Consider the following 13,680-nt stretch of genomic DNA (forward strand, 5'->3'; position numbering starts at 1 on the left):
AAATTTAGTCTTGCCGAAATCTTAGTCAGCGACTCGGTCACAGGCTTCTCGCGCGACCGTTTTACGACTACCATCTTTTTGTCTCTTTCTCTCTCTCTTTCTCTCTCTCTCTGCTCCTCCTCAAATAGAGAAGGAAGCTTTTGTCGACCGAGCATAAACGTTATACGAGAATATGGGTTTATTCATAAAAGGGAACAGCCTGTCTGTCGGAGACACGAACGGCGAGATGGATATACGATAGTAATAAAAATAATGATAATTTCTCCAATTTCTTAAATTATTTTTGTTTTCTATAAGAAAATACGGATTTGAAAAGCAAGGGAGATTTGCTAAATTCTGTTCATTCTGAATTCTTTGTTATTTTATTACACTGTCAAAGAATTAAGCCTACCTATAGCACAAGCAATTTGAAATTACAAGTACAAATTACAAGTTTCATAGATAAACATATTAAATTTGTACCTAATTTTTTTCAATCAGAGGCACTTTTTAATTAACTATAGTGAGCTGATACGAGTAAATCACGAGTTGATACGTTCTATGCAAAGCAAACGTGACTATACTTTGACATTCCTGCTACACGTATAATGATAAAATTGAAGGTAAGAAGCTTCACTAACAGATAAACGATGTGTTCTTGGAAAAAGATACATGTTAATTAACTAGTTCACATTAACGTTAAAACGATAATTTCTGCTCTTTGATTGCAGAAAATAGAAATTTTTACGTTCTTATTAATGTTGAAAATAATTGAGCACGTTATGAAATCATGCTAACGTAAAAGTGCAAAGAGTGTTAATATTATACTAAGCGCACTGGTGAAACGGTTCTTAAATAATAATGACAACACGTCTGCGGAAACAAATTTGCTTTAAGCGTGAAACATTTCTCAGGCTATAAATAGATAGACGAAAACCTTTTACACGTAAAGACAAACTTGAGGCACAAACAAAACCGTGGTAAGTTACGCGGTTCTACTTTTGGTCATAGGTACGATAAATTATTAAATTCTCAATATCTAATTGGAAACTTTATATTTTACTAAAAACAATTATTCCCGGAATAATAAAATTACATTGAAAAACCAGACTCGGATGGTAAATTTATACTATTATTTTATTATTAATTTGGTTATTATATTACTCGATTATTAAATAAATCCATAATGCATCGTTTCATATCCAGAAACCTAATTGGTTACCAGATATCTGATTTCGACTAACAATCGAATCGATATTACACGTATAAAAGAAATCTCCATGAAAAAATGATCGCACGTAAATATTTCATTGTTTTGCTGAAACTTAGTCGATTCAAGCTGAACACGGAGTTTATCTAAAAGGTTCATTGCTAAAGCGTTTCCTTGCCTGCGCCATCTCAGCCAGAGTTTAAAAGCGCAAGCCAGATAACGGAAGTTTCCAGCTCGGTAATCGGAAATTTCGAAAACACTCCCGCCTCAACTTTTGAACTAATTTAGAAATCGAGATACGTACAAGTCTCGTTATTGTTATTGCTTTAAACGTGCTTGACGAAAAGACGAGATAATATCATTATACTGACAATCAATCTGGAAAAAGCGTGCGTCAGTGTGGCAATCAACAACGTCACCTTCATTTCCATACGTAACGTCGATTCATCGATACGATTCTTTATCGACGGTAGATTGGTGAAAATTTGTCAAACGACAAATCCTGTTTATACGACCAAGAAAATTCCTATCGAATTAATTGATAACACGCTCGTTCCACCAATTGACGCATTGCGATACATACAAAGGAGAACAAGATATCGAGACTGGTATCGTTTCAAAATATGATTAGGGTAGAACAGAAATATATACCTCTTTGTACTAGGTCATGACACACGAAATACGTATTTGTTCTTTTAGATTAAAATAAATATATATTAGATTAAACAAATTTCGCTGTAAAAGTGTATTGGTTTTTAGGTAGAAATCTAGATTGTTATCATGCGAAGCTTTGGCCAGACAGAATGACTGATTACAAGATTATAAGATTACAAAATATAAAATTATAAGATAAGAGGACGATTCGTATTTCGTGCGAATATAAATTCATCGGAATATTGGCAAACAGCATATTAAAAAATTCCAAGCGAAAACACACGGAACGAAGGAGCATAAATCGATATTCAATTCTATTTTCTAAACTATCCGAAACATTCAAACGAATATTTCATTTGTGACAAACAAATATAACATCGCCAAAAGCGATATATATACATATCCATTTGAGGCGAATATCCGAGCAAAAAGAGGTTCCCAAAGAAAAGGGCGGAACGATGAGAGCAAAGGGAAAATTTTATCGCAACAAAGGACGATAACTCCTTTCTAGCGAATGCATTCCCCGAGAACGCCACGATAGAGTCAGAGAAAATAGCAAACGTCCTTTTCGTTCTGTTAAAAAGAAAAGGTGAATGAAGAAAAATTTTGTCATAAAAAAAACTCACGAATATCAGTTGACCGGTCGATAAGGTTGTTACTAAAAAACAAAATAAAAAGAATAAAGTAAAGAAAGAAAGGAACAGCGACGGCGCATTCGAGCTGATTACTCGTAGCTTTAGATAAGATTTATACAAAAGACGGCCTTGGTAGATTTGATTGGAAGGAACGAAGACAATGATCTATGAAATCATATCTAGATTATCGACGAGAAGCGTGAACGAGGAAAATACCATATTGAAATATATCAATTTCTTATGATACGTTTCATATTAATTACGAGCTTGTTGATGATAAGATGCGAAGGACGATCAAGATGCGGGAAATCGTTCCGCGATTCGATTTACAGTTTTTCGTTCGTTTCCCTGAGCTATGTCGTCACAACGAAGACGAACAACCATCGACGAATTTTCGTAAGGGGAATTATCTTGCTAAGATAAAGCATATATGTATCAATTTTCCACAACACACAAATGGTAGTTCAGGAAGCATCGAGATCGCCACGAAATAATTAGAAGATTCTTATTACGAACAATACTATTGTATCAACTAAACAAGTAGAAGCGAAGAAGTTAATTTTATTCCAAAAATATATGTACTTCAAGGCAAAAAACGTTTCGCAGATGAGAATTTTATGCAGATAAAAGGTTATTCTAGTGGCTGCGAACTTTTTCATTATCAAATTTTTATCTGCTTCCGTTTTAAATAAATTAAAAGTCAATTTCGATTAAATAAACCGTCCAAGCGTTAAATAATTGTAATTTAGATAATCGAACCGTACTAGTTGTAATCTGTAGTCATAACGAAATCCGTAAAAAAAACCCAGTCTGTGGAATGGCTATTTCAATTAAATTTTATTCCACGACTTTATATATACAGAGGAAAGTAGGCATTGAAATACACACTAGTTACACGAGGCTTTTTAACGATAAATAGCGAAACTTCTTTCATAACACGAAGAAAACCCTTAATCTCTTCGTTGTATAAATAAAGTTATTTCCTGCATTGTACTATAATTTTTTGCTTAACAATTTTGTGATAGGTATTTTCAGCTAAGAAATTATTATAAATTCACATAAGAAATTATTATGTAGCAGAAATGGGTACTCCAGCATCAAATTGCCATTAGGATTAAACGAAGAAAACAACATCGATAAGAAAAATTACAAACAAATAGAGTCCGAAGATCCAACAAAAGTATTCCAGAAACTTCCTCAACAGCACTGCCAAAAGCGAAATCTCTATTGAGGCAAGCGGGAAACGGTTCCAGGAAAAATCACTTCATTTACAATAAAGAATGAAGAAATATGTATAAAAGAGACCGATGCGATAGAGTTACTGCGAACAAGTTCCCTAAGAAGGACCGCAAACATCGAGTGGCCATTGAAACAAAGAGAGCTACCGTACAGAGGCTCGGTTATCAGCAGAAAACATTTTTCCTGGGTGTCGGGAACGATAACGTGGCCAGGCCACGTTCAGCACGAGTGAGAACAGTCGTGAGCGACTACAGGCAGCAGGAATCGTACACAGCTGCTGCCGGCCTGATTGTTCCTCCCGGTAGAACCGGCGATCGGTGTCACTGTGTCGAGCTGTGCTACCGGTGACGTCACTGCTCAACACCGTCAACAGCCATCCCCTCTACGATCCTCGTAACGCTATTCACGACACTTGCTTACTTACGACACTGAATAAGGAACGAACGCCAGAGATTAGCAGCTGGCAGATAATGTTGCAGCGTGTATGCGAAAACCGGCTTTTTCTCGGTCGGACAACGAGCCACGCGGTTTCGTTGTCCCTAAGTGAAGTTCAGCTCCAGTAAAAAGACGTAGATCACCGTAAACGAGATCGAACAATGAGTCAGTTGGCTAAGAGTACAACTACGACCAGTTTAATGCTAATGGGTTTTGATCAACTGTCTTGGATAAAGTACAGCTGAAAACTGTGAGTCTTAGTTTTTTATCCGAGGTAGCACATTTTTCATGCTTTTGAATTCTCTACATTTTGCATACGATTTTCAATAGGTTTTTGAAATTAGTTTTGTAAATTTGAAACGTTAAGTGAAAGGGTAAAATTCGACACTGAATCATTTGACTAAGGAAGCAATTATAAGGACTGGAGAATGTGAATTATGAATGTGGTTTATATATTGTGCTAAATTTACGATTAGAGTATCAACTGAAGATTGGAATAGGGCTTATTTATGGTCTTCTCAACGCAACAATAAAAATTCTCACTATTCGAGTTCACGAATCATTCGACAGTTGTCAGAATTCTATCGGAGATAAAAATTTGAATCCATTCGCGAGCTCCATTTGAACACGCGATCTATTTCAAATAAATCGTGACGTTGAAACGCTGACAATCATGGATGACGCCAGATCAGTAATTTCTCACTTGATCCACAGCCTTAACGCTCTTGTCAGCGGTTCTTCCTACTCTTCATGCGTCATTGTGCACGCATAACGTCACGGCCGCCCGTGGAAATTGACGCCACAGCTTTTGTTCGGATTTTACGAGCTTGGAAACGAAGGACTGCACTGCGATACCGACCTTAAATTTATCAACTGTGTCACGATCATCGTGTAAATTCGTAAAGCTGAACAGAGAACCACATCCAATGACATGCTCGAGAAGAAAACGTTCTTTCTGCTTCACGGTCTCGGATACGAAAGCTGAGACAAGAGACACGAACGGTTTCGGGGAACGAACTTTCTTTTTGGCCTAATTGGAGAAATTAATCTTTTTTTAAAGTGGAACACTTTATAATAAATATTTTCCTTTCTAAGTAGATCACTATGCGAGTTCCATTATTGAAGTATTACTTATTTTGGGATAATAGGAGAAATTAAATGTTTTCGGAATAGTTGCGATATGAATATATGTATAAGTTACACAACGTATACGTTGTGAATAAACAATATCTATTTCCGTAAATTGCAAACAATTTTCAGTATACTCTGAATCTGTAAAGACTTCAAGACCAAACAAAACTGCACGACATTTCTACAAATTCGGAATAAAATACTCAATGTAACACCTGCATTTCGATGATTATAGTTTGTGCTGGCTTCGGTATTTCCGTCTTTCTTCTCTTTTAGTGTTCCCCGCTGAAGGAAGGCATGTACCAAAAAGCAGGTCACGCAACGGCGATAACGGTAATCCGTGCAGTCGTGGTGTAACGGCGTTCACGTGGAAAAGCAAACGAAGAAAAGTGTTTTGCTCGCTTAGCCGTAGAATCGCGGCAAGACACGATTTATAATGACTGCGAACAGAGTAATGACCGCCTGGGTTTACCTTCGAGTCATCGTAGCTATTGCGACGACGGCAATTCGGAAATCCCGAGCTAAATTGTCTCTTCTAACCATAGTAGAATCGTATTAAATTAATCGTCAGATGAAGAGTTCACGGTGAATTACGAACTTCAATACGTGGAAACTATTTTCCTCGTATAATAGATGCTTAACAGGTGCTTTAAAGAGATATAAATAATTAAACCTCCAAAATTGAAATTGTGTTTGCTTCTAAACCAAAATATTAAAGATATATTGATATATGGAAATGTAACTTCCAATATAACGTGGCATTATATATAGATGCTTAATCCAAATTCTAGTTTTGCTTCGTGTATTTAATCCTAGTTTTTTAAGTTGTATAGTTTCGCTTAATCTTAAAATGAAAGTATGTTATTAATACTTGCATGTTATTAATACTTAATGTTATTAATAATGCAACTAATATCTTACTGTTGAAGGAAATCAGAGTTACGAAACTTTGATTTTTGCAATATCCAAAATCTCTGACCTAAACAAATACAAATCTTAAGTTAAGTTTTGCGATCGCATCAGATAAGCCCTATTAAAAATGTAAGAAAACCGATATATAATTACGATCCACTCAACTACCTAAAGCCAGGCTCTATCCCTCTTCACCTCGGATAAAAAATATCAAACAAAGAAAGTTTATCGTTGAACCAGAGCTTACTCATTCATCGACTATGCCGTTATATATGTCATTGTATATCGAAACGACCACACAAACCTAAACTCACAGACATCCACGTATATATGCATGTACAAAACCTATTCGCATGCCTACGTACATATATGCATAAGAGAGTACTCGATCCAGTTCGTGGCGCGTTATCGAAAGGCGAGAGTGTCAACGTTCACCCGCGCGAAAGTGAAAATCTGGGGCTGCCGGTCGTAGCACAAGCGAGAGATACTACTACGTTTGTCGACTGTGTCGAGGCGGGCGGGAAAAGGCCGGCCCGCGGCGGTATCTAGGCTGCGACCCGGTTCGCGATATCATTTAGGTCATTGTGTTCAACCGGGTCCAGCAAAACCGGGTAAACGCTGCCCAATGGCGGCGCACGACGCGCCACACTGATCCTGCTCTCTGGCGCACACCTTTTCGACGCATGTGCGCGTAGTACGGTGTGAAGAAACGCGACTACTATATCGCTCTCTGCTCGCCGGCCGGGCTTCTCTTTATACACGGCGTGCGCGCGCTCGTTATATCACAGGCGACGTTGCGTAAAATGTACGCTGGCACACGCTCGTCTCTTCTGTTACACGGAGAGTATGTGGCCGCCTTTCGCCCCTCTCCTGGCCCCCTTTTAAACCTATCCCCCCGTTCCGCCGTGCGTTCTGCCCTCCTACGACTCCACCGCTACCTCCTTGTTCCGTCTCTTTACACGCGCCTTAACCAGCACCGCGTGAACGCGAACACGTTCCGAGCTTCTTGTTCTACGTAGCGAAAGTTTGTTTTCATTTTTAGTCTCCCTCCACCAAAACCGGTGGCCGACCGGCCCGCCATCGCCACCTGACTTTTCATCTGGCGTGCGCGCACATTAATACGCAGAATCATAGCGAACCGTAAGTGACTATGTGGTTGAGAGGATCGAGAACTCGAAAAAATAGGTGGTCTTTATCTGTTACAGTTGTTTCTCACTTGGAAATCGATAAAATAGTTCAATCAAGAAATCTTTCCCAATTGAGGGAAAACGATATCCAATGGTAGATCGCATCGTCCCACGTGTTTCGAAACCTCTATAGATACCCACACGCGAACGCCTTATTTTACAACAGAAGGATGTAATCAGTATGTTTGTATTGATTATTCAATCAGTGGTCAGATCATCCAACTAATAATTGCCTATTTTATCTCCGCCGTGTAAATAATTGAACACGCCTTATCTCGGTAGTAGGAATGATTTCTTCAGCTGTCTCGTTAAATCATCTAAGTCCCCATATTCAATAAGGTATTTGGTAGTGTATGAAATGGAATCGGTGATACGAAAGACCACTTATCTCCTGCCACATAGATGGAAGCGCGGTATACTGGAAAGTCATAAACTAGCAAAAAATAAGAACGGCATAACGAGCACGTTCAATCGACGCCTTTATGCGGGAGAACTCTTCCTCCCGTTTTCCTAATACACCATCGCATTCGTGAGAGCCGACGGGATGTATGTATTGCAAGCGCGTTTGCCACAGGGACGAACAGAACACGATACCTTTCCTGTGAATCTCGCGCGCGTGGAACGCAGCACGCGTTCGTGTGCACGATCGGTACCTTCTCGACCTACTTCTCTGAGAAAGGCCCGACCTCGCTTTTCTCTCTGTACAGCAGATACGCGCCACTTTTCCTCGCGTCCTCGTGCGTCCTATGCAGTATGGCACGCGCATCAACTTTTCGTGCCCTGGCCATTTGCTCGCCAGGGCCAGCACTATCGAACCATGCAATTTCACACTTCTCGATGATGACGAAAATGCGCTATACAAATTCAGATGATATTATATTCTACTATTTGAATTTGTTCTTTAAGAATCAAATTAGAATTCAAATTAGAATCAGGATAATTTAATGTTTATTCGATTCGTACATAGATGTCTATTGCTTGATTTAAAATAACGGATTAAAAGGATTAGATAATAAAGGTAAATACTACTTTGCGACGATCTACATTGTGTTATACCACGCATAGTGCTCTTCTTACACGGTACTATTGACAGAAACTGTTAGAAAGTCTCAGAGGACTTGGATGATGCATATTCAACCATATATTAGCTCGGCGTGTGCAAGGTTGCATTATCGATCATAATTTACGACGCGTGCTGCATTGTTACGTCAGTGCAGCTCGTTTACGGCCAATATTATCAGGTGGAAGCGAAGACGCATAAACTTACACGCGTTATGCCTACGATCAGCTGATTTCGCACTTCGTGTCAATTTCGTAACAAGCAAACAATCGTTCCAAATATCTAAAGAGAAAAAATTCCAGGTGCATCTAAGACGTCAACTTTTACCACAACAATTAAAATGTTATCCATCCAAATAACTCCGGGTGTCGGATTCGAAAATCAAGGACGGCAGTTTGGCACGGATTTCAAGCGGCATGCTGATTTACTTTCACGCGGACAATGAAATTTCGTTCACGGCCAATACGTTGTTTAAATAACAGTAGAGAGTGTCGGCGCATAACAAGGAGAGTGGGCAAAGTAGCAACGATTACTCTGATGGTATTGAAGAACCATGATTCCGGGTAATCATACCGGCACGCGCGTTCTATTTTGCAATTCCATACCGTCACGTCGGCGTGTGCAACTTATTAAAAGTCGACACGTCTCGCGCGTACTACGCGCCCATTTCGAGGGGAACCTTGCGAGCGATCGTACGCGATGCATAAGTATTGCACCGGGTGGCATAGAGTTGTTCTAATATCCAAGGTAATTGTACTCAGACGTGCTAATGATTGCGACACAGTCGCAATCGCCGTAAACCAAATCAGAAGGAGCGTAAGAGGGAGAGGGAAAGCAGGTAGAAAGAGATTTGTGTAGTACGCGCCGGACAGAGAGAAGGCGTTGCATTGTAAACTCTATGACCGACTTTACAAGCGATCGGCTAGGATACAGTGCCTCCAACGGTCGATCGGCGCAACTAACCGCCATGTTGTTTCCAAACCCGAAATCAAGTTCGCACCACTCTTTACAAAGAGAAAGGTAAACGCCGATCGCTACCTCGTCCGAAATTATGACATAACTTTGGTTTCGCTGTGTTTTTTTTTGTGGTAAGGGAATTCAACGTTCGTAAAAAGAGAATGGAATTTTTCTTTTTTCTTTTTTTCTTTCCATTTAACGATAGATTCTTAACTATTCAGTCCACGTAACAGCTAACAGCATCGATTTTAATCCTAGTTTCGATACTGATCTGCATTTTAGCTCTCTTATGCATATCCGATTTTCGCTGGTGAAACGATGTTAAACAGATGTTCGTTTTCCGTGCCAACCTTTCCTAAGATCGACTGTTATTCTGCACTCGGTAATAAATACGAGGCAAGAATATATAGATCCCAAAAGAGTTACATAAATTAAGATAAAGAATCTAAAACGGAGAAGCGAGTACTTTAAAATCTGCTATTATCAAACTAATGATTTCTATTATAAATTCTGTATTCTACCGAACCATAAGATTAATTTTTTTCATTTAAAAATAATTTTTATGAGAAGAATTATAAAATTAATTTATATCGCGTATAATTCTGCTACGATTGCAAAGTTATAATACAGTATGTGTCGTTTCTAGTTTCCAACTGCCGAATAGGTCCTATGGACAGCTACAGCGACGGAGACCGGCCGGCCGGCCTATGACTATAAGTTAATACTTATGTAGAGTGGCCATCCGTGATCCATCTTGCGTAACCTATTTACCGGCAAAGTGGTACAAGCACGTATGACATAATCCCGTGCAACAGAGCACGCACTGTGCACTTTACATTCCGGTCTGTTCGAATACTATTTTAAATAGCCCATACTGCGATTGTGCGCCTGCGCGGCAGCTCAAGCCGGCACGCTGCGTCGCACCAGTGCGCAACGTTTAGCAAATTAAAAATACACGAAGAAAATCAGCCCGTGAAACAAGAAGATACAATTTTACCATTATTATATATCCCATGGAACCTTTCTTTTACGCCCCACTTGTTTATTTTAAACATACTTTTGTTTCCAACATACTTTTAAAACTATACAACAAGATCTTTGAGAATCTTGAAGAACTTAACTTCATATTCTGATACCGATTATGTGGAACTTAACTTTATTCTTAAATCTAACGATTATAGTTTTTCAGTCTAAATAGTGTTTGACACTTAATTCCATTTACTTCACACTCGGTAAGCTATTTTTATAAACTATTTAAAAAAACGTACAATTTATGTTTGAAACCAGCTTTATGTATGTAGATCTTAATCGAACCTGCAGAACCTCTCTCGACTAAACTGTAAACAACCAGGATATTCGAAACGTGGCTGATAAAAATACTATATACTCAATCACACTCCCTTTACGATCAGTTTCCCTCGGTCGAGTTCGTAACCTCGAATCGAACGAGTACGCGACGAAAAGAGGCGAGGTTAGAGAGATCGAGAGAGATTGACCACCTGCTGCTGAGTGTGGCCCAAGCAACTAGAGCAATGAATTATAACCTCGGATCTCATCGAGCTGTTGGCAGCTGTTGGACGGACGTTTCTTCTGTATGGCAGAAAAATTAAAGCGTTCTGGATTCCCCGGCTCACACAGCGATTGATAAACGAATATAAGAGAAGAAAAGCAAGAATTTATCGAAACTAACATACGTATTTCCAAAAACGTCAGTGGCTACAAGATAGCACGAACGATCGCAAGGAATGAAGGAAACACCCGCGTGACTATGTCAGACTGCTAGACAAGCCTGTACGCATACCGACATTTGTTTACATCGCGAACGGTTGTTGCGGATGCGCCTCTATGTATGTATGTATATAGAGTCGGGCCAGTTAGGTTTGGTAAGCCTGTGCCGGGATATCTATCTTTGGATCCACGCACGAAGTGCGCGCACACACTGGCCATCTCTTACTCAATCGTCTCACGCCCGTGCCGGTGACCAGTGACACCGTTAAACGCGACCATTATTTCGAATGCGCCCCGCAGGTCGGATATTTCCGTGGTGACCGTAGATAGACCCGATGGATCGCACCGTTAACGGCGAAACGCACTCCCGCAGTGGAACGCATTACCACGTATCCAATGTTGTGCTATCTTTTCGTCGCAGTGAAATGCACGCGTCAGTGATTCTCAACTTTTATCGATTACGGTTGTTTTGTCATATTGGTTGAGGAGTGATTATGTTGGACAATTTGACAGAAGAGTGAGCGAATTTGACGATTGTGACCGTGATAAGAGATACGACGAAATAGCTGCGAGGATTTGTAAAGAGGCGATTTTATTGCGCGATCATGTCGGTTTGGTAGGGTACTTGGAATCCAGATAGAGAAAGATGTGCTAAAATAATAGCAAAATCAAAATATGAACACTATCTTTGAGGTGGTTTTACTGAAAATATAATAAAACTTGGTATAAAAACTAAATTACCTTCTAAGTTAATACTTTTAGGGATTCACAACATGTAAATTCTAGGAAGCATTTAGTTAAATACGTAAGATGCATGTTTAATTAATTGCCGATTATTTGTAGTAGTACAACTCTGAGCAAGTAAAGCCTTATAAATATTCCGATAAATGTCACGCTACGCTAATTTCTTCCTCTTTCTATGAAATTGTAAACGACGGTAAAATCTAATATTTCTTAAGGAATGAAAATTTCTAATTAATGAGCAAATCAATTGTTAAATTTTGGAATTCCTTATAGTTCTGAATAAATATAGTAAATGAATAGTGAGTACAGCCATGGACAATACTTTGAAAAAATAGGGACTGCAACGAAGTTGACGGTCGAGCGCCATGGCTATTGACATATTGTCAGGGCTAACAGAAGGCAGGTCGACCGGTGAGGTGTCGAATCGCGAAGTGGACGTTACGAAACTGCATATGCAAGATGTTTGCTAAAGCAGAGGTACACGATAGTCGGCAGAACGCACGGAAGCTTTAAAATTACCACTTACGCGTACTTGCGCTAACAGATAAACGCCGTCCAGTATTTACCGATTCACGGTTCGGTAAATACTTCGACGTCACTAAAAGTCAGCCATGTACGCTCGCTTATGTGTTGCATGTATAAACAGGTAACGACGTGGGGAAGTACTTACGTCAGAGTACTACATCGGTAGATTAATTATGGCGATTAAAGATTACAGATGATCACGGTGAATTAAGGAAGACAGGAACACGAAAAGCACGCCCTGTTACGTATATCTCATCACGGATACGATGATTAAAAATAATCATAATTGCGATCGAGAAGATTAAGATGAATCTCTGAAGTTTACTACTATCACGCGCCGGCGATAATGTGTTCGTTGAAACCAAAACCTGAACGATTTTCATTCAGATTTTATGCTTTCGTTGATGTTAAGGAATATTACCATAAGAAGAAGTTCCCTTCAATAAACTTCAATTCTCTCTTGAATGTAGTAATAATTGCCGTATATGTATGTACTTCAAATAAGAATAAACGTGTGTTGCAAGGTTATCTATATTTAACCCTATAATGAGTCTCCCCTTATTTAAGTGCTACCGCTTCATATTTTCCATTGTCAGAATTTTTTTGTACGAAACCACCAAGGGATATGTAAATTTTAAAAATTTTGATTTGATAAATTACCAATTTAATCAAAATTAATTAATTACATAAATAAGCTATAGTACAATAAAATTATCATTTAGTACCCAAACCGAAATATAAATTTTTCTAGCATAATTTTGTTTATGAATTCTCTATCATAATACACATACCCTTGAAATGTATACAAATTTGACAAATAAAAACCAACTATTGCTCGAAGAATATTAAGTGTCAGTCTTTCATTCTAAACATCTACTGGAAACGTGTCTTTAGCCTACGTGACATCGTTGTTAGATAAAAACGCGACAATTTGACCATTTGCCACCGCAATAAGGCAGGCCGATTTTCCGGTGAACTCGTGCAAAACAGACATAACTACATATTGCGGGGCGCAAAAATATCGGAACCGGACACTTCGGTCTGACCAGATCCGGTTTATTTTTTCCCCCGAGTGGAGCATGAGCGCTCGCGAGCGCGCAGCAAAGTTTCCACGAAATGAAACCGTGGTCACGCCTGAGCTACCTAACGGAGGTAGAAAGATATTGCGCTAATGCGTTCCACGTGGGGTCACCGGTAGCCGGTGCACGGGCCAGTACTACCGTACTGGCTTCGCGCATAAAACCGACCTCTCCCGCATCTACGTACATACATACATACGCGCGA

General features: G+C 39.3%; 1 protein-coding gene and 2 long non-coding RNA genes across 5 annotated transcripts in view; 2 read left to right on the forward strand and 1 right to left on the reverse strand.

Moving 5' to 3' along the window:
- The window catches only part of LOC126865319 (zinc finger protein 395), a 101,781-nt gene that overhangs the window by 85,169 nt on the left and 2,932 nt on the right, over positions 1–13,680 (reverse strand). The window lies entirely within an intron of this gene.
- LOC126865344 (uncharacterized) lies at positions 3,694–11,302 on the forward strand. Of its 3 annotated transcripts, none has more exons than XR_007689501.1 (6): positions 3,697–4,402; positions 4,867–7,335; positions 7,401–7,561; positions 7,668–9,462; positions 10,046–10,631; positions 10,687–11,302. It is a non-coding gene; the product is annotated as an uncharacterized LOC126865344 (long non-coding RNA). The 3 variants fall into 3 exon arrangements; XR_007689500.1 differs by having other exon boundaries at positions 10,701–11,302; XR_007689499.1 differs by having other exon boundaries at positions 3,694–4,402; positions 10,046–11,302.
- Positions 11,309–12,935, forward strand: LOC126865343 (uncharacterized). The gene is made up of 2 exons (XR_007689498.1): positions 11,309–12,517; positions 12,583–12,935. It is a non-coding gene; the product is annotated as an uncharacterized LOC126865343 (long non-coding RNA).

The sequence above is a fragment of the Bombus huntii genome, chromosome 4 (genome assembly GCF_024542735.1).
Source record: "Bombus huntii isolate Logan2020A chromosome 4, iyBomHunt1.1, whole genome shotgun sequence".
Lineage (NCBI taxonomy): Eukaryota > Metazoa > Arthropoda > Insecta > Hymenoptera > Apidae > Bombus > Bombus huntii.